The 18,920-nt window shown below is 32.2% G+C and overlaps 1 long non-coding RNA gene across 1 annotated transcript; it reads left to right on the top strand.

Annotated features, from left to right (window-relative positions):
• Nucleotides 1–223: 223 nt before the first annotated feature.
• LOC121120698 (uncharacterized) lies at nt 224–3,540 on the top strand. Its single transcript, XR_005865154.2, has 3 exons — nt 224–2,594; nt 2,661–2,760; nt 2,821–3,540. It is a non-coding gene; the product is annotated as an uncharacterized lncRNA (long non-coding RNA).
• The last annotated feature ends 15,380 nt before the right edge of the window (nt 3,541–18,920 follow it).

Genomic DNA, 18,920 nt, shown 5'->3' with positions numbered 1-18,920 from the left:
AGTTCCCAATAACAATTTATAAGCAATAATACAGCAAAGTAGAATATGATTTGCAGACAAAACATTCGAGAAAAGAGTATATATTATTTTTCACTAGTTTTCCAATGACAAAAAAGTCTCTAAAGACTTACAGAAATCAAGGGTGAGTTGAAAGGTTCAGGTTATCTCTATATATATTCCTCTCTACGTCTTTTAGAAGATTATTTTGTCTTTTTATTAAACTCAAGAGTACTTCCTTCGATAACGTTACAATTGGCAATCTTGCATTATGACTAATTCCGCTTAATCTCTCTGAAAATGGTCCCACTTTTTCTCCACAGCCATTAACTTCACTTCATTTTATCTTTTTTTGTATTATTTATTTTGCCAGAGTCCTCAGCTTCTGATGCCACAATATCTTCCCTTGTATTTTCGTTAATATTGAAGCCATTTCCTTCCAACATATTTTCTCCCACATTAATTTCCTCTGACTCTTCCACTCAGAGCAGTTTCGATCCATTTTTCTTTTGGCTTCTTATCCTAAGTCCTAGCCATCCTCTATAGTATTTGGTCGACATTTTACTATTGTTTCATTCCCTTTTTATGTGTCCAAAATGGAAATAGTTCGATCATTGCCTCGTTTCCTTCATATATTGTAGCCTTGGAGGTCTTTCTATTTTATTAACTTTTTCGATAAGCTTTTCCAAATATTTCTTAAGGAGGTTGGCTGCGATTTTTTATTCTAATTTTGAATTCTTTTTCACTTTTGGTCCTCGTAAATTCTCTACAGTCAATTATTGCGTTATATGTATTTCTATTGCACTCTTTGAGCTGTATTACTTAGGGTAGTGTCACTTTTTTCTGTATTTTTTCTAAGCATTTGAGGTTTCTTGTAGTAAAATCGTGTCTTATAGGAACTTGCTCTCCAAAGTCAATTACTTCTGTGGTATATATTCCAAATGTGTCTAGCAATATAAAATAAATTTTTTGGATGCATTTCACCTCTTTTCACTCGTTCTCCATTATCTTCCTGAACCACATAGGGATTGAATCTTCTCCAGTGAGTGCTTTTTTTTTTTTTTTTTTTTGACATTTTTGGTGTTTCTCATTCAGTTCTTCAATGTCATCGTTTCCTTCCCACCTCATTGCGCTTTTAATTTTGCCTGTTACTATTTCCGAATATTTTTTTAGATAAAGTATATTTGTCGTATGTTCCCTTTCTTCATCACTCGTTTCAACCCTGGAATTCCTTATGGGTTGCTCGTATTCTTCCTTCGTTTCAGACCTAACTTCTATTTCCTCGATCCTCCTCCACATATTTGGGGACCACGGTGGGGATTTTCCGATGTTTTTTCTACCATTGGTCTTGCTGACTCTTAACAAGAAACTTAGTTATGCTTTAATTTACATTTTTTTTCGGCCCTTTCTTCACTTTTCCTGGTCCCTAGAGATACTTTTTCCCCTTCTGTCCCATTCCCGAAGACAGGAGAGAGGTTTTATCAAAAAGAAATAGTTTATGATTGAATTGCACTTAACAATTAACCCGTAGAGTTCTAAAATGTAGAATGAAACTTCATATTCATTGACATCATCATGGATAGATAAGTTAGACAAAGCTCTAAGCATGACCATATATATAAATCCCCTAGTGCCACACTCAAAAAGTCTCTGTTGTGCTATCCAATGGCCTCTAAGAGCTTATGACTATTGTCGGTCCTAATATAAATACATCTGGATATATGATGACTAATTAAAAGTTAAAAATAAATACCTTCATTTTGAAACAAAATATCAGGGGTAGAATGTTTCTTAGTAGAGGAGTGTGAGGAGACTTGTTACGAATGAGACATGTCATACTGCCCATAAATTTTAGACCAATCAATGGCTATTAATTATTGCACTACATCAAAAATACTTTGAAATTATGTGTCTTAGGTAACTACCTGTCATGTTCCCCGGGCGTTGAACTAAGTATCTTTTCAATTGTAAAATTTATGACAGTTTAAAAAAAATGATTTTTTTTAACATGTGTCCTCACTCTCCCTATACATATATATATATTAAATTTGGCTATTCTCATTTTGAATTGGAAATGGTTTATGAGACAAAAGGATTCGTATGATTATCGTTGCAAGTCATATCCTATTTAATTTAAACTATTTCTTGAAAATCTCATGAATGAGCATGGCGTTTTTAATCCTGGTACTTCAAAGTTGTTGGTTTTCTAAGTCATTGGAGTAAATACATCTTATACCAGAAATATTTTAGTATTAGGAACTATGGAAAGGCAGAGTGACGTATGCCATATATGTTACGATCATTTGGATAACTTTGGCATTCCTGTTGAGGGTGTTTGGCAGTTCCATAAAAATCATTTGGATTGTGTTTAAATTGAAAGAAAAGACTACAATACACGAGTTAGTTAGGCTAAATATAATAAGGATGAAGCTCAATTGTTGACAATGGACTTTTCGGATGCTAAGTCCGTTCCATATTCATATTTTCACAGAGGAAAGACTCACTTCTTATCATTATATCAAATCAATTTATTTGCTGTTGAAGATGAAGGAGCAGGGACATCGATCATCATATACATCTTTGATGAAGTGGAACAAGTAAATTTATATATTGTAATTTTAGAAAATATTTATACATTCTTACTTTCTTTATATTTTTAACAGAAAACTTGAAAAAAGGCTTCTAATTATATTGAATCACATTTATACCATGAAATAATGTATTATAATTTTTATCCTTGACCTGAAATTCAATACAACTGTGGTAAGTGATTTTTTTTCAATAATATTTTTATTTGTCATCTATCTTTTCACTGTTTTTCAGAGGTCAGTACAAGATTTTCATTATTATGTTATTATGGGCCTTTTAACATACATTGTAATGCTGGGGCAGTGGATAAAATCTATGTTCATATTCTAGTAGATAAATTTTTCCCAATTTTCTAGCAACCACAGCTTTGGAATGATTTAAAACCTTTTAAAAATCAGCAAAATATAGATTGCATTGATGACTTAATAGAAGTCGTAAATAATACGTCTGCAAAATAAGATGGAGTTAAATGGTTTAATTGGAAAAAAATTCAATCTTCATATTCTTCTTATTTTTGTGAAGAAGCTCTTATAACAGAAGAAAGGAATACAGCTCCTCCGATCAATTGCGAAAAAACGAGGAAAACATTTATTTAATGCCTTATGGCGCACTCTTTAAGCCTTTTACCTACATCAATCTCGTCTACCTCAAGTCTTCTTTCTACCCAACACTCTGGTTCAACCCGGAATCCGTTTCTTACCTCAAGTCCTCCTATATTTAATCAGCTTCCTACCTCATCATCATCAAGAGTTAAAGAAAATTGCTTCAATTATAATATGTGTTTTTTACATAATTATATACGATATTTAAATAAAAAAGAGAGAAAATGTAGATACTGTCAATTTTGCTTAAACAAATATTTAAAATAGTTTTGTGAAAAATTTCAATTAGTTGAATTACTGTTATATCGAAACTAATGTTAAAATTACTAAAAATAAAGGAAGTCAAATTATGTACGTCCCTTTTTTTTCTTCCTCTATTCAGACCTGTATTTTTACTTCGTTCCATCCTTAATGTGCAATTTATATTATAAAGAACTGATAGAGAAAAACCTTCCGTCAAATATAAAAATCTAGTATAATGAATGATCCAACATTGAGGACATCAAGGAAATTATGAATGAGGAAACATCCTCTGAGCTGCTTCAATGAACACTTTTTACATGCTTATAGCTAAGGAATCACCGTCCTCCTCGTCCACCAAACAGCAATTTGTGGCATGTATCCTTACTCATATTTGATATTCCTCTCAATAATACAAGTATATTAATCATAGGTTAGAGCAGAATTTGAAGTGAAGGGATTAAGAGAATTCATTGGAAATATTGGAATTTACTGGCAAAAGGGGACAAAAATAGTCAAGACTTTCGTTTTTCAAGTTGAAGTATACAATAGTCAGAAATGCGTATCACTCTTTAATATCGACTACGAAACCCCTATTGATATAAGGAAGATGAGTTCCTTCAATAAAGATTTCTAAATTAGGTGTTTCATTGAAGATTAGCGGCTCAAACGCTCTCTTCATTATTAAATCTTAGCATCGACTCACGAAGATAGTATAATTATGTTATCAAAAATTATCGTAAATTAACACTAGCACCACCGATCCTTGTACTATACAACATATTATTTGAATAAAAAATAACAAGCCAAAAGTTTAATTCTTAGCTACATATATTTTTTACACACATATATATTACAAATCTTTTTACTTTAATACAATTTTTGCAAATAATATGACAAATTTTTTTTTAACTCCTGTACCACACACAAACATATTATATTTTTCGCAATTCATAGGTGTTTTGTTTTTTCAGTCTTGTATTTGACAATTCTTACGCTTTTGGGATCTTAGATTGTCCCCTGAAATGTTTTGCTCTTCATGGTCAATATGGTATTCCAGATTATCTGTTTTACATATTCAATGGCTAAATTTTGTAAAATCTGTCAATGAGAAAAGCCAATTCCTTGAGTTTCTTTGTAAATAATCCAGGTATTAATGGCGGCAAGGTCCAATATATTGACCATCTTCTTGTCCCACTCTTGGTTGAATACAAACGGCACATTTGCTCCAGGGTATCCACTCCATATTTAGTGTTATTATAGTAGGTAATTGATTCTGGTTTTCCTTTTTTACCTTTGCCTATTTTTATCGATCGATAAAGACTACTTATTATCGATATAGCTTTGTTCATTTTGATAATGATAATTTTATTCAAAACTTATCAGGTTTATTGCTGATATATTGTGTAAATGGACATCGTGACTTAGTTGGGAATAACTATTTATCAACCGTTACTTCATAACTGGGAACATAGTAATTTGAACATTTCTTCGCATATGCATTCCACAATAGGGATAAAAGATGTTCAACGGTTATATAACCCAACCCCAATCTTACCTCTTACCTAAGCCCAACAAACTGTTCAAGTTCTTCCATTGTCAAATCCCAATCACCCATAACACGTTCTCCTTTAACAACAGTACATTTTAGAATGTGAAGAAGCATCTTCCCATCAATCATTAAGCTTAGATCTGATAATTTGGAATTCATGTTGATTTTTTGTGAAGCAGCTGAGATAGGTCCTGTTTACATAGGAATATGTTATGGACTCCAGTACGAACGGGTAATTCAGTATTGGCTCCTATTTTAGTGCAAACAACTCCATTTTTTGCATATTAGAACATCAAAGGAATTGATTATAGACTCGTCATTGTCATTATGGGTACTTTGTAGAACTTCACTTTCCTAGTCGCCGGTTTCAGAATCATCATTATCATCACTCAATATTTCATCCACGTTAGATTAATCAAGAGCAATGTCAAACAATCCGTCCAACACATGAAAATCAATCCAATTAAGCCACATTATGTTCAGCCAGAACTTCACCAAATTATCATGCAACTACTTTTATGTCACATTTGAGGTATTAGCAGGGACAATGCATTTTATAATAATAAATGTTAAATATTTTGATTTAAAAAAAGGGAACATCAATTTTAACCAAAAATCAACAATAACAACGTATAAACCTTATTTATTTTTATTTACGGCAAAATATCCTAAGAGAAAAAAGTTTAAGGCAAAATTACCTGGCCGATTTGACAGATATACCATCTACCACCTTCTCTCTTTTTCGAATTTTGTCTGCCACTTTGCGATTAATTGTTATGACACTTGAAATTTTCGCTGTACCAAGGTAAATTTATACAAAATTAACATATATAAACAAAAAAAAAACTGTTTCTTTTCATATGAAGCAACCTCTAAGAGCTGTACGTAAAATATGATAGAAGTTATTTAATGTAGTAAATAGCATATTAAAGAACTCCCGGTACTACTATCAAACAGAGTTTAGTGAGTATGCTTGATTCAGAGGTGAAATTTGGCGTAGAGGAAATTAAAAAGGATATATATAAATATATGGTTGAAAAAGTCGGAATAAAAAGGAAGATGACACATAGTTATAGGTTACGAAAATATGACAGTGGAAGATCGCAATCTTTTGTGATTGTAACATAAACATATTTTTTTATATCAAATTTCTATTTTCATTCTGTTATTTTTAAAGAGAGAACATATAACTTATTAGTATAAATTAGTCACGAGTGCATGAAGGACAAAAATAAAAATAAGGATTGCTTGGGAAGTTATACTTATTTGCTTCCTGAAAGCTAAGCTTCTCTCCTGACTAATGGTCTTCAAATTGTGAGCATGACCTCTTTAATTTACTTTTATTAGCATAGCGATATTTATATTATTTGAATTCATGTTTATAGCTGCACTTGAGGAAGTAATGATTAGTCAAGAAAATCTGAGATGGATTATCCACACAATATTGGATTAACTTGCGAGGAACTACATATGAAGGAAATAAAAAAAAATATAACTCCTTATCTATTAATAATATAGACAGAAATAAAAACGATGTTGATCCTCAATTTTACTGTGATTAAAACGAGGACTTACATTTATTACTCCGCAACAAAGTCCCTATAGTTACTCTTGGCCTTTTACACAGTAGTGATTAATGTATACTTATTGTTCTTTCTTCAAGAATAATGATAACAGCTTTGGAAAATAAAAAATTCTCTTCAATTTGCAATTCCATAAAGAGTGCAATCTTCAATTTTCATATTTTTTTAACCTATAGCTATGGATATAAATAAAAAGTTGAAATTTGGTTGAATAGTGTAATCTGACGTTCTTGACTATGTGTTAGAATTAGTAGAAATTATGCCTTGTAAAGAGTGCTTTAAAATTAGGGACGTTTTTCAAGGACCGATAGCAATGACAGAGTAAGACTGTTATTTAGTCTTCTATTATTCCTTATTATTAGTATATTCTAACAAAATGTGAAAGCCCCCCTCCTGAGTCATCAATTACTCTATTTAATAGTACAATGCCTCTTATTTATAAAAACTTACCTTGAGTTGAACTCAATAACTACATATAATTGGTATATATTTATGAATCTAAGTAATTATGGATCATTATGTCATTACATTCGAGTCCTCTCTTTACAATTATCTATTTCATTGCAAATAGGAAAAGCATTTGTTCTAATGTGAATCGATTATGTTGTAATAATAGGTCTTTTAGCTAAAAACATGTAGAAAGAAATACATAAAAGATGTCCAAATAGTTTCAATTAGGTAAGACTCCAATGAACATAGATGAAAATAATATTATTAAGGAAGTGGGCCCTGCTTTTTGTAGTTGCTACTTGAATAAATGTTTTGTATGGTGCTAGTAAAATTGCCCGAGGCAGAAGATTGCAGGAGGATGAATATTTCTCCAGGAGGAAAATGTACTAAGGTGGAATATTGTTACCATAAAGCCCATTTTTTCTTTACCCTTGGACATACGAAGTTACTTATGACTAGATATGTTTTTTTTTTTTGTAAGAGTATGAAGAAAAAACATATGGTACACCTGAAACAAGATCCTTGTAAATATTAGCTGCCTTTTTTGTGATTTTTTCAAGAGAAAATTAATTATTGTTATAACAGGGAGACCCTTATACATTTGAAATAGCATTAGTGTAAGGACAAAATTATTGTTATATTTAAATTCATATAAATTTAATATACATGTGTGCGCCTCTCAAACTGATCACCATTTCGTCCGACCTTCGAGGCCTTGACTTAGATCTTGTGGTCGCCTCAGGAGTCTCTTTGGCTATCACGCTGTAAACGGTGGTGCGGCTGCAGTTCAGAACCTTGGCAATTTCAGTGGGAGTTTTTCCCCGCGCGGAAAGTTCCAAATTGTGACTCGACATCTCTCCATATTATCGGCTGTTGTTTCACTCTTGCTATTTAGATTTTGCTGGAGTTTTGTTTATAACTGGTCAAGACCCTTGCCTCGAAGTATAAACCCGTTTCAACTCAATAAAATCACGAATGTATGCATGGTGTAAAATTTAAAGGAGTGTTCAGTTTTAGACGTGCATACCTGTATAATGAATTTTTAAATAAATATATACGAAAGATAGGCGAGAATTCTTCTTTCAGAGGTAAATATTAACACACACATTATTCAGTAATAAACAAAAGAAAAAGAACTTTGTCATTACACACATGCCTCATTACTTATAACTAAACCTATAAAACAAAGAATTTTTGCCTTTAAGACAATTCAATTTTCCAAAAATGTATTTACTTCATTTACTTTTATCATTAAAACCTTAATCTAAAATATTAAGCTTCTTTTTTCAATTATTTTTTTTTCCTTTTTGAATTTCATGTGATTGAAAATAAAAGGAGGAGTATTGAAATTCATATATCTTTAGCCTATGACAAAAACAATTTCATTGGTTAAATTTTCATTCACAAATTCATGAGGAAGAAAAATGAGTAGAGGGGAATCACCACTCCAATCATGACTATCTACATCAACAAAGTCAAGATAGCCGAACGACTGACCCTAGCAATATATAGTAAGATGGAAATTATCCTAATGAGATATATCGGTGCATCAGTTTCCTTCCTCCGTAGTTCCTCAAAAAAAAAAAAAAAAAAAAAAAAAAAAAAACAGTGCTTAAAACAACAGAGAGTAAGAGTTCAGAGATTTCACAAGCTGAACTGGCCTGGGGCAATATAAATATTTTGGATAAAAACAATCAAAAGATCAAATTGTTTCTCGGAGACAACCGCACTGGGATGTAAGAAATCTTCAATATATTCTGATAGTAATTCTAAAGATGAATATTTAGCAGTGCAACACAACAGATCCGGTAGATATATTCAAGTCATCTCAGAACTACAGCTCGTGGCATGTACAACATGCATAGATGTCATAAATTGATACACAATTTATTCACTTTGCAACTAACAAACAAAGGCCGTTAATAGAATGTACGAACGGGACTACATATCTAGCCAAATTCAAAAGTACAAAAATGCTACAATTATTTGAGAACTGCACCCTAAAAAAATCGGAATTGATTAGCCGGATACGAAGACATCGGCACGACACTATATAAGATAGCAAGGGGGAATGGCCTCATTACGGAGGAGTTTATAAAATCATACAATAGCTCCTTCATCTTTGAGGGCCTTTCCACAAAACCTTTCCTTTTTCAATATTTTCAAGTATTTTTATATGATTTATTATCCTTTTAGAAAAACAAATGTACGGACATCAGAAATCATTCATTCTGCCGGAGGACATCCATTCGAGTAGTAGCTCTGTAGTTTAAAAGGACGACGTAAAAAATATTTTAACAGTGTCGGACGAAAGTAACACATTATTATAGTACATTTGAAATAAGTAACAATCGATTAAATACTATATTTAATATATATTTAGTTAGACGTATGCATTGGAAGTCCTTAGTTTTAAGGACTAATCGTATATATTCAACACTGGCTTACTCCTGAGACTCTTCTTAATGTCCTCCAATACCGTCTCGTCTCTGGACCCCAATACCATCCACTAGTAGACCTCAGACGTTCGCGTATGGGTTGTATACTGGTTCCTAAGTTTGGCAAGAATTCTATGAGCTGATTGAGAGTTCCCATCAACCGTCTCACCTCACTAACGTTTTCAAGAGCCCTCATCTTCGACCTTCTCTTTAGAACTTTAGACACCATTGGCTCCGCTTCAACTCTATGACTCAAGAAATATTTCGGGCTTTGACTGAGTCGACACTTCTCCTTATTTAATGTAACTCGGGCATCTTTCAACTTCTTAAAGGTTTGTACTAATCTTTAATTGTGCTCCTCTTGATTCTTCCCGAACACAACAAGGTCATCCATAAGACAGTAGCCTTTACATATTTGTTAAAGTACAAAGTTTTTCATTCCTTTACAACTTAGTGTATTTACTTAATTCCTACTGTCATTATAGACATCACAGATTGATAAGACAAAAAGAAATCCCTTTTAGTTGAATTCCCTACTAGTTGATGCATGTGTTGGTCTTGGAGCTTATAATGGTGATGAGAGGTAGCTTGGCAGATTCGACCACTTTGATGGAATTACATCATCTTTCAACCGCCTGTGAATATATAATATATATCACTTATAAGTATTATTGATTACTAAAATAATAATGGAAGAAATTGCAATGTTTAAGTGTATAATTTAGAATTTGAAGGGAATCCTTCTAAACTATACTATAGTTCGTTGCCCAGACATTTGATAGGCATTAGATAGTGTATCTAAAAAAAAAAAAAAAAAAGAAGGAAATTAAGCAAAAAAACGAGCCATCTCAGAGATTCACAGGCATGAAGCAATATTCATAGTATTGGGGGAAGCATTACTTACACTCATTGAAGTGATTTTCCTTTATTACAGGATTAATCAACGGATTCAATGATAAAATCAGTCACTTTAAAATGCAGACTGATAGTCTTGAATTTGCTGTATTGTCTAGTCAATGTATCTCTTGGCATGACCTTTAGCTATTTGGTTAGGTTTTTGGAGCCTTTCATAGAGAATTTGTGAAAGCTCACATCCGAATCTTTAGTAATGCCGTCATGGCCCTACTTATATCCAGAAGCAGAACACTTGTACACCATTATTAATTAATTAATAAGTAATAACAAAAAAATTGATTAACTTCTGTGTGCCACGTTTCCCTTTATTATAATTTATTAAACAAAGGAAGATGCGTTAGCCTCATCGTGTGGAAAATATGTGATCGCGATTTTAAGACCACTTCCAGTTGTTTTTAGTATTCCTTGATTACAATGTTAATAGAAATGCAACGTTAGCCCATCATAAAATCGGGCTTGCTAGAATTTTCTATCTGATGTATTGTACCAACTCCTGGGCAAGACAGGCAGATTTTGACAAAAGGCGCAACCACTCATTTACTATGACGTCAATATTAAAAGCGTGGTGGAAGACAAACATCAGTCGTACATTCGTTATGGTATAACCATGGACGTCTCGTGCACCTGGACAACAGACTAGAAGACGTGTGCTCCAAGGCTGGCTTAGAATAAGTTTACGAAAATGTTATTTTTTTAATATAAATATATTTTCATATGGTTTTTCAATACTGATTGTATGAGTTAATGTCTATGATAATTTATACATAATAGGACAATCAATAAGAATTAAACCCTAAATAAGCAACAATATATCAGCAATATAGTTTACATTAATTATTTCTAAAATATATGCACCTTTCTAGATTTGAGCTTGTTTTCAGATTATATTTTTCTGCCTTCCTGTCGGATGTTGTCGTTCAGTTGAGAACCCAAATTTTTTCCCACCTTTGAGATTGTACAATAAAATTAGTGAAATGCCCAAAAAAAAGTCTCCCTACGCCTGGATTGAAATTAATAGAGGCCATGAAATTTGGAGCTACCTACCGGACGACAACAAAATATTTTGTCGAATATGCTTATGTAAGTACTCTTACAGCCTCCCATTCAGAGTCAAACGACACTTAATGTCCTAGTCCCACATCAAGAATATGAATGTATACGAACAACATTTGACTCATGATGAGTCTGACAACTTTAACACCGACGTCTTAAGGATGTTTTTTTCCTGTAATATACATTTTTTTACCGTTTATGAAGAAATATGCCGATAGAACCGTCAAAGTAGAAGGACTCTACATAGATTAATGGAGGTTGTTAGCAAGGGTGTAATCTCCAAAATTAAAGGAAAATAGGAGATAAGGATAATTTCATAGCTGTTGATGAGATTAAAGACAACCGGTCGATCAATGACATCTACATATGTTGATGGGTCCTTTGGATGGCACTTTCTTGGGTCGTCCTTATCTAATCAACATGGTAGACATAAAAGTTGCTAATGCCGTAAATGTTGCAACTTTTTTTCGTTCAGAGTATTCAACTAACTCTTGGTTAGGACTTTGATGAAAATAAGTTAAAAATTTAAATCACGGATGGAGTGTCCTACTGTAAAAAAGGAGTGAAGACCTCAAAAGAAGCTACCCCCAATTGAAACATATTATTTGTGTAGCTCATGGACTCCATAACCTGGGTGAACTTACACGTAAAGAATTCCCAAAGACAAACGAACTCATTTCAGAAATAAAAAAAATGTTTCTGAATGCTGGCCTAAGAAAACGGAACTTTACTGCTTCTTATCGTCAAACGCTAGGGAATTTGGTTGAAAGCAGTTGAGTACTATTTCAATAATTTCGAAGTAATCAGGGATATTTCAACAACCTTAATGAAACAACACCAACTTTTGAACAAAGGTTCAATCATTTATATTTATAAAATAACAGGCTATATTTCAAAGAAATATAACGGTCAATTATAGGCATTAAATTCAAATTTCTGTGCTAAATTGAAATACCCATGATTGTGAACTGTAGTTAAAAAAACTCCGTTTTCTCTACCTAACTTAATTTGGCCCCATATTGTCTTAGAAATATAATTTACTAATTTCCTAGTTCTATAAATGTGGTGGTGAATTTTGGCTACTTTAAATAAAATTAGCGGTGACTTACAAGGATCGGAATCATTTGTTCGCTGAAATGAACTGTAATTTGTTGGAAAATTTATTTCATGTTTAATTTTGAGAAAAATTATTCTAACTTCCTTTTGGGTTGACGTGCTACAAATATGCAATTTTATTAAAATGACTCAGTATTATTAAGAGTTGGTCACAAGTTATATATAAAGTTGATAATATTGTAGAGAAAAATGCGTGCAAGGAGAAGGGGAAAAAAAAGATATATGGTATGATTGTTTAAAATACTGATGTGATTATCATTTGCCTACTTTATTATGATTTTTGAGGGTATAACAAATTATTTATTACCAAAATGTTTAATGAAGATATACTACGTATAATTGACTTCGACGTTTTTTATCCGTTACAGTTGATTTGAAAACGTCACACTCCATGAAACTGTAATTCATTATGAACCTTATTCTCAGAATAGCTAATGAAACGACAAAGTAGAGTATTTCGAAATATATTTGAAGTTCAAAGTTTAAAAAAAGAAGGCTTTAATTAAATATATTCTACATAATAAAAAATATACCATCATACATTTATGTTAAATATACAAAATTAAACAATTGGAATCATATAACTAATAACAATAAATTATATATACAGAATATTGAAATAATAGGTTGATCCAAATAATATTTTCTTTTTTCTGACACCGGAATCTAGTTAAATATGTCATAACTTTAGGTTGCAAAACACAAGCGAGACGTGGAGTTTAATCAAAAAGATAATCACCCCTCTTCTTCATGTGGAAGTTGCTATATACAATTGTGCACAGGATAGATATATCTCTACCGATGAGATCTAACTAATTATCAATAATAAAGTAAATGTCAAAATCATAAAATTAGACAATAAATATACTAATAAAAAAAATGTTAGATATAAATCCATCTTAAAGATTTAGAGCAAAAGCTTAATATCTTGTAATGTCCGGCGGTATTACTCCTTATTAAGAGCATCAAAAAAGATATTTTCCCCGTTATTTATTCTTATATAACAACATACTATTATCATGAAGGATATACACAATTGCTAATTATAATGATACACCCAATGTAACTACCCCCGTTGTTGTGACCATTAAAGCAGTTGTTTTTGCCTTTTACGAGTTTTCTGAACACCATTTCTGGGAGCCTATCAATCATAGCTAAGCCTTAAGTGATAAAAAAAATAATATTTATTGACTATGTAATATTGGAAAACCTAATTATCATACCCAAGTCTTTAAATGAAGAAACTAGTCTCAGAAAAACTAGTTGCGAACCATCCAAAGCTACTACTCCCGTTGTTGTGACCATTTAAGCACTTTTTTTTGTCATTGAATGATTTGAGTATCATAATTCTTGATAATTTTGGCTAAAATAGAATCATATTTTAGGGTTAGATTTAAAAACAATTGAATACTTACTGTTACATAGTACAAAATTCCGAGTTCCATTTCGAAATTAGTAAATATTTTATACTTTTTACTGATAACTTGATCGTCCTTTGGTGTGGATGACTCAAAACGTTTTTATATGTATTTCTATATGTATCAGTACCAACATCCTCCATTAATTTAATGATGGTTCCTCGGAAAGGGATAGGTTTACCCATGTATTTCTCCATAAATTTTTTGAACGTAGATGATTCGCAATGGATAAGGTTATATTATAAGCAATAAGTATCTTTGTGAGATCAGAGTTAAAGTCTGACTTTATGTATTCATCATTAACTTGATTTTTTTAGAAGAATATCCATGCTCTTGATATGAGATGAGGATAATGAGTGGCGTATAATTCTAGACAGTGGACTAAAGGCACATTTATATCGACAAATCCGATAAACCATCTGTTTCTCATCCGGTAAGTATTTTCCAAATTCCTGGGCCTCCATTTTCATAAATCCAGACCGAAGGTGACGTTATTTTAGGCATTTTATTCAGTTCTCTATCGACTATAACCATCTAATGTTATATTAATATTGAATAATAAAGGCGGGAATGATAACGTTCTTGATTGATAGAAGAAGATGTATATTATTTAATCAATGATGTCATAAGCATTTCTTCTCTTCTCCTCGCACGTTTTTCTATTCTTACCAAAATTATCACCCTTAGTTATATATAATAGATTTTAATAATTAAATATGACTTAATACATCTATATTTACATATAGGATTAAGAGGAGATCGATATGAATCACAACATACATAGCTATTCTACTTCAGTGAAAATAAAAGATTGTTATTTTAGTCGGCTATTAGTCTTTTGACCTTTAGTTTGGTTATTTTTTTTATGATCCCCATTGACATTTCTGAAGAAAAAAGCTTTGGCACTCCAGACATACATGGAAAGGCTTCTCGTTTTTCTACATTCAATTTCATTTGGAGTATCCGACTTTTTTATGCCTCAAAACAGTACAACATCATTTAACAAGTGCGGTAGTGTATGTATGTATAATTAGAGTTGTTGGAATAGTTGAAAAAGAATGAATTTGATGTGTTGGAAGAGATTATATAAAAAAAGTAATAAAATAAGTTGGTACTCTTGCATCTTCTAAAAAAAATTATCCTCAGTATTGTACTAATCATTAGCAAAGCAACTTCCCCATACTGCTCTCTCACGTGCATCATCATCATGCCGAAGAAAACGTGCCTTTTTTCATGGGTTTCTAACAACAGAGGTACTTATTTGTGGAATTATGATTTTGAAAATAAAAGTATATATTTTACGGTTTTTGCGGTTTCTCGTGCCCATCTCGTTCTTTATAGCAAGTAATCCGCCACTTCAAAACCTCCCATCATATTAACAACTTAAAAGTCTTCAAAAAACACAAGACTCAAGGAGACGAAGGAGAATTAAATGGTTCATCATTCAATTTGGACGTAGCAAAGTTATTTGTGTCGTACAACATCCCTTTAAATGTTCTGGATTATCCCAAATTTACCAAGTTTATTGAAAAATATACTGTAAAAACTTCTACAGGTCGATGGGTCGTTAACAACTTGTTTGGGGAAGTATGTCAAAAATACTCCAATTGTCAATTGTGATCCTGAGAGAGTCTGTAAAGTTGTCTACTCATCCTTTATGGTCAGTGGTAACTAAGAAGTTACGAGTACACTTCCTGTAATGATGGGGTTGATGTTCTCCAACTAACAATATATTATGTCTTGCATAAATTTACAGAATATAATATACATTTATAAAGTTATAAGTAGGAAAGTTATATATTAATAATATACAACAATCCCTCTTCCTTCATGTGTAAATAAATAAATAATATAAGTTAAAGATATAATCTAAACGATACTCTTTTCATTGGGTTGGAATTGATATTTACTTAGAACTCTTGATCCAGCGACAGATACAATTGCACCACTCTCATATGTAGCTATTATATTTTTGAAGTTATTTCCATGGGCGTTCAATACATCGATGGGTATTTTATTCGGTTCAAATTTTTGAATAGAGTTGATGATCGAAATAGAGTTTTCTTTTCGACACCTGCAATCTCTTGCATAGTGGCCTCTCTTACCACATCTTGTGCATTCGATGCTTTTTGTAGGCAAACTTTTCCATTCTTATGAGGTAATTGGAAACCACACTGTCTTCACTATCTTTCTTGGCTCTTGTTCCACAATCTTCTACAGCTTTGATTTCTTTGATATATATTGAATCCAAATGACTTTATATTTACGTTCACACCCTTTAATACTAAATCATTTAGACTATTTTGATTATTCTTTGCCGTTTCTACTATTCTCCATTAATATATACTTTACATATTTTATTTGCACTATCAAAACATCTTAATTGTGCTTTTCTATACTTACGGTCTCCAGTCAATTTGTTAGACGTCATACTTGAATGTTCTTTCAAATAGAAGATATCTACTTATATCTCAGGTCTGACAATGATTAGATGTACTTTTTAAGCACTATCGAATGTAAGCAATGAACATCTACATCCTCATGAAAAAATTATTATAATTTGCATTTGATTTGCACACATGCTATTTACGATTTGTTATATCCACCTTGTATATTGATATTCGTAACCAAAGTTTTTATATTATGAGAATTAATATTTAATACTATTTGTATCATCCAATAAATTATAACCAACATTAAGACAATTTCTTGATAATATTATTTGATTAAATAGTATCAAGTAAAACTATATTTTGGTGAAGGAAAGCTTCTATATGTAGTAAATTTTCAGATAAGTTGTAATGTTGAAATGTTTATCTAAAGTAGTAAAACAGAAAAGTTAATTAATGTATTCAAATTTTAATTCTTAATTGTCTATCTTAAATAGGAAACTAAGACTCCTTGGTGTGAAAATTCAGGTAGCTATTCTTGACTTAATGTAACTTTATAATACTTCATCTTGGAGATATAAATAAAGCAATAGGTAATTATATAGAGAAAAGACTCCTTATTAAGATAACTGGAACAGCTATCTTAATAAGGTTTGTAACATGGTATCGTTGATGTGAAAAGGAAAATTTAAGTATATAGCTACTTCTAAAGCTAATAGCCCTGTTGTAAGGACATTTTTGATAACAGATTTTCTTAGAGCTTATGAGCCATTGCTAATCCTAATATATGTATATTGATCCTACTAATATTGAATAAGTATAAATTTAATCATGTTCCAAGTGTTAATCGAATACTCTGGACAAAAAAATTAATAATTTTTCTGGCATTAGTATTTTGAATGTCAATCACGTTGATTGTATGGGTACCCCAGGAAATAACCGAACAAAGGAACAATCAATAAAGCTGAAATTGATTGCTCCCAATTATCTTTAGTCTCATCGACGGCTACGAAAATATCCTTCCCTTTAACTTTTTCTTTGATTTTGGAGATGATATCTTGACAAAAATCCTCCAATAATTCAGCTATGGTTCTTCGGCAAGGAAAGGGTTTACTGGTGTATTACTCCGTAAATTTGTTAAAATTAGGATAATCGACAGTGGCTAAGAGTATGTTAAAGGAAACAAGCATCTTCGTAAGGTAGTTGGTTGCAGCAAGGGTAACATTATGCCACATTTCATCTTCAAGTAGGCGCCTGACGGTCAACACCAAGGTACACATCAGTGTTCTGCAAATCTTCCCCTGGATATGCAACATTATGAAAGACCAACCTTGGATCTGGCGGTAAGAACAGCAAAGGAACGCATAATTTTATTGATTCTGAGATTGTGATGTACGTCCCTCAGAGTTCTTAGCCATCTAACTCAACGAAATGGAGCCCTTATTTCTATTTTGTCTGGGGTAAACGGGTTTCAAATAAAGTTCTCCAAAGTACCACAATATCCCTTAGATTATTGACAAGGATATGGAGGGAAGGTACAGGGTTATTATGGACAAGGGAAGGGTAGTGCTTTGAGTGTGTACATCAGTGAAGAGCGAAAAGAGGTCAGAAAGTGTTTATGGGGAAAACTATGTAGTCAGATTTGAAGATGTAGAGTGGAGGATGAAGTGGGAGCGGAAAAATTAACATGGACTCAATAATGTAATTGGACAATATGCAATCCCTCATAGGATTAAGGGAAAATTCGGTCATATAATAGATAAATGGATCCAAACTGGTTGGTTAGAAGTGAGCACCAGGACAGGGTGTGATTCCCCTCATGGTTGTCGAACAAAAAAGGAAAGGGTAGATGATACCTGTTTTGGACTTCAGGGAGTTGAACGACTATGTGGGATGCGGTGCTGTTGATGCAAGTGTAACTATGGGAGTGAAAGCAGTTCTCAGATAATAGCACTCTTCTATATTTGCATGATGCCTATATGCAAATTAAGATTGACAAGGAATGGTCAAAAGTAATGAAGGTGAATTACAAGGGAGATTGGTATAAGATGGCTCGTCTTGGATTCGGGCTAAGTTTTGCTTCACAATACATGTACCTTATCGAAAATTAACTTGATCAACCTGATAATTTGAAGAACTTTCTTTAAGGAGAACAGCTTAGCTATCATGACGTATCGTTAAATTAGCTGCAAGTCACTATGACATGATAAAAATGTCTAATCCGATTCTAGCATTAATATAGCCTGGAATATAACAATGTCGATCCTTAATTATACGCAAAGTCTAACTGGAACTTACATAAACAACAAATTTTCATATTTACTCTTCGTTTTACATGCACAAGAGATTACTTTGGAAAATAAGAAATCATCTTTAGATTGCAATTACGAAAAGAGCGCACACTTAAATTCTAAGAAAAGAGTGAGGGAAAATGATAATGTATCACGTGTTTGTGCTTTTTTATTTCTGTTTTTTCATTCTATGAGTGGGAAAAAGTTTGAACGGGTCCAAGTCTAATTTATAATTTGAAGGGTCAGATTCTTACATTACATTTACTAAATAGACAAAAAAGTTGGA

This window comes from Lepeophtheirus salmonis, chromosome 6 (genome assembly GCF_016086655.4).
Source record: "Lepeophtheirus salmonis chromosome 6, UVic_Lsal_1.4, whole genome shotgun sequence".
In the NCBI taxonomy this organism is placed as follows: Eukaryota; Metazoa; Arthropoda; class Copepoda; order Siphonostomatoida; family Caligidae; genus Lepeophtheirus; species Lepeophtheirus salmonis.
The sequence above is the reverse complement of the archived record's forward strand: the minus strand, read 5'-3'. Positions and strand labels throughout refer to the sequence as shown.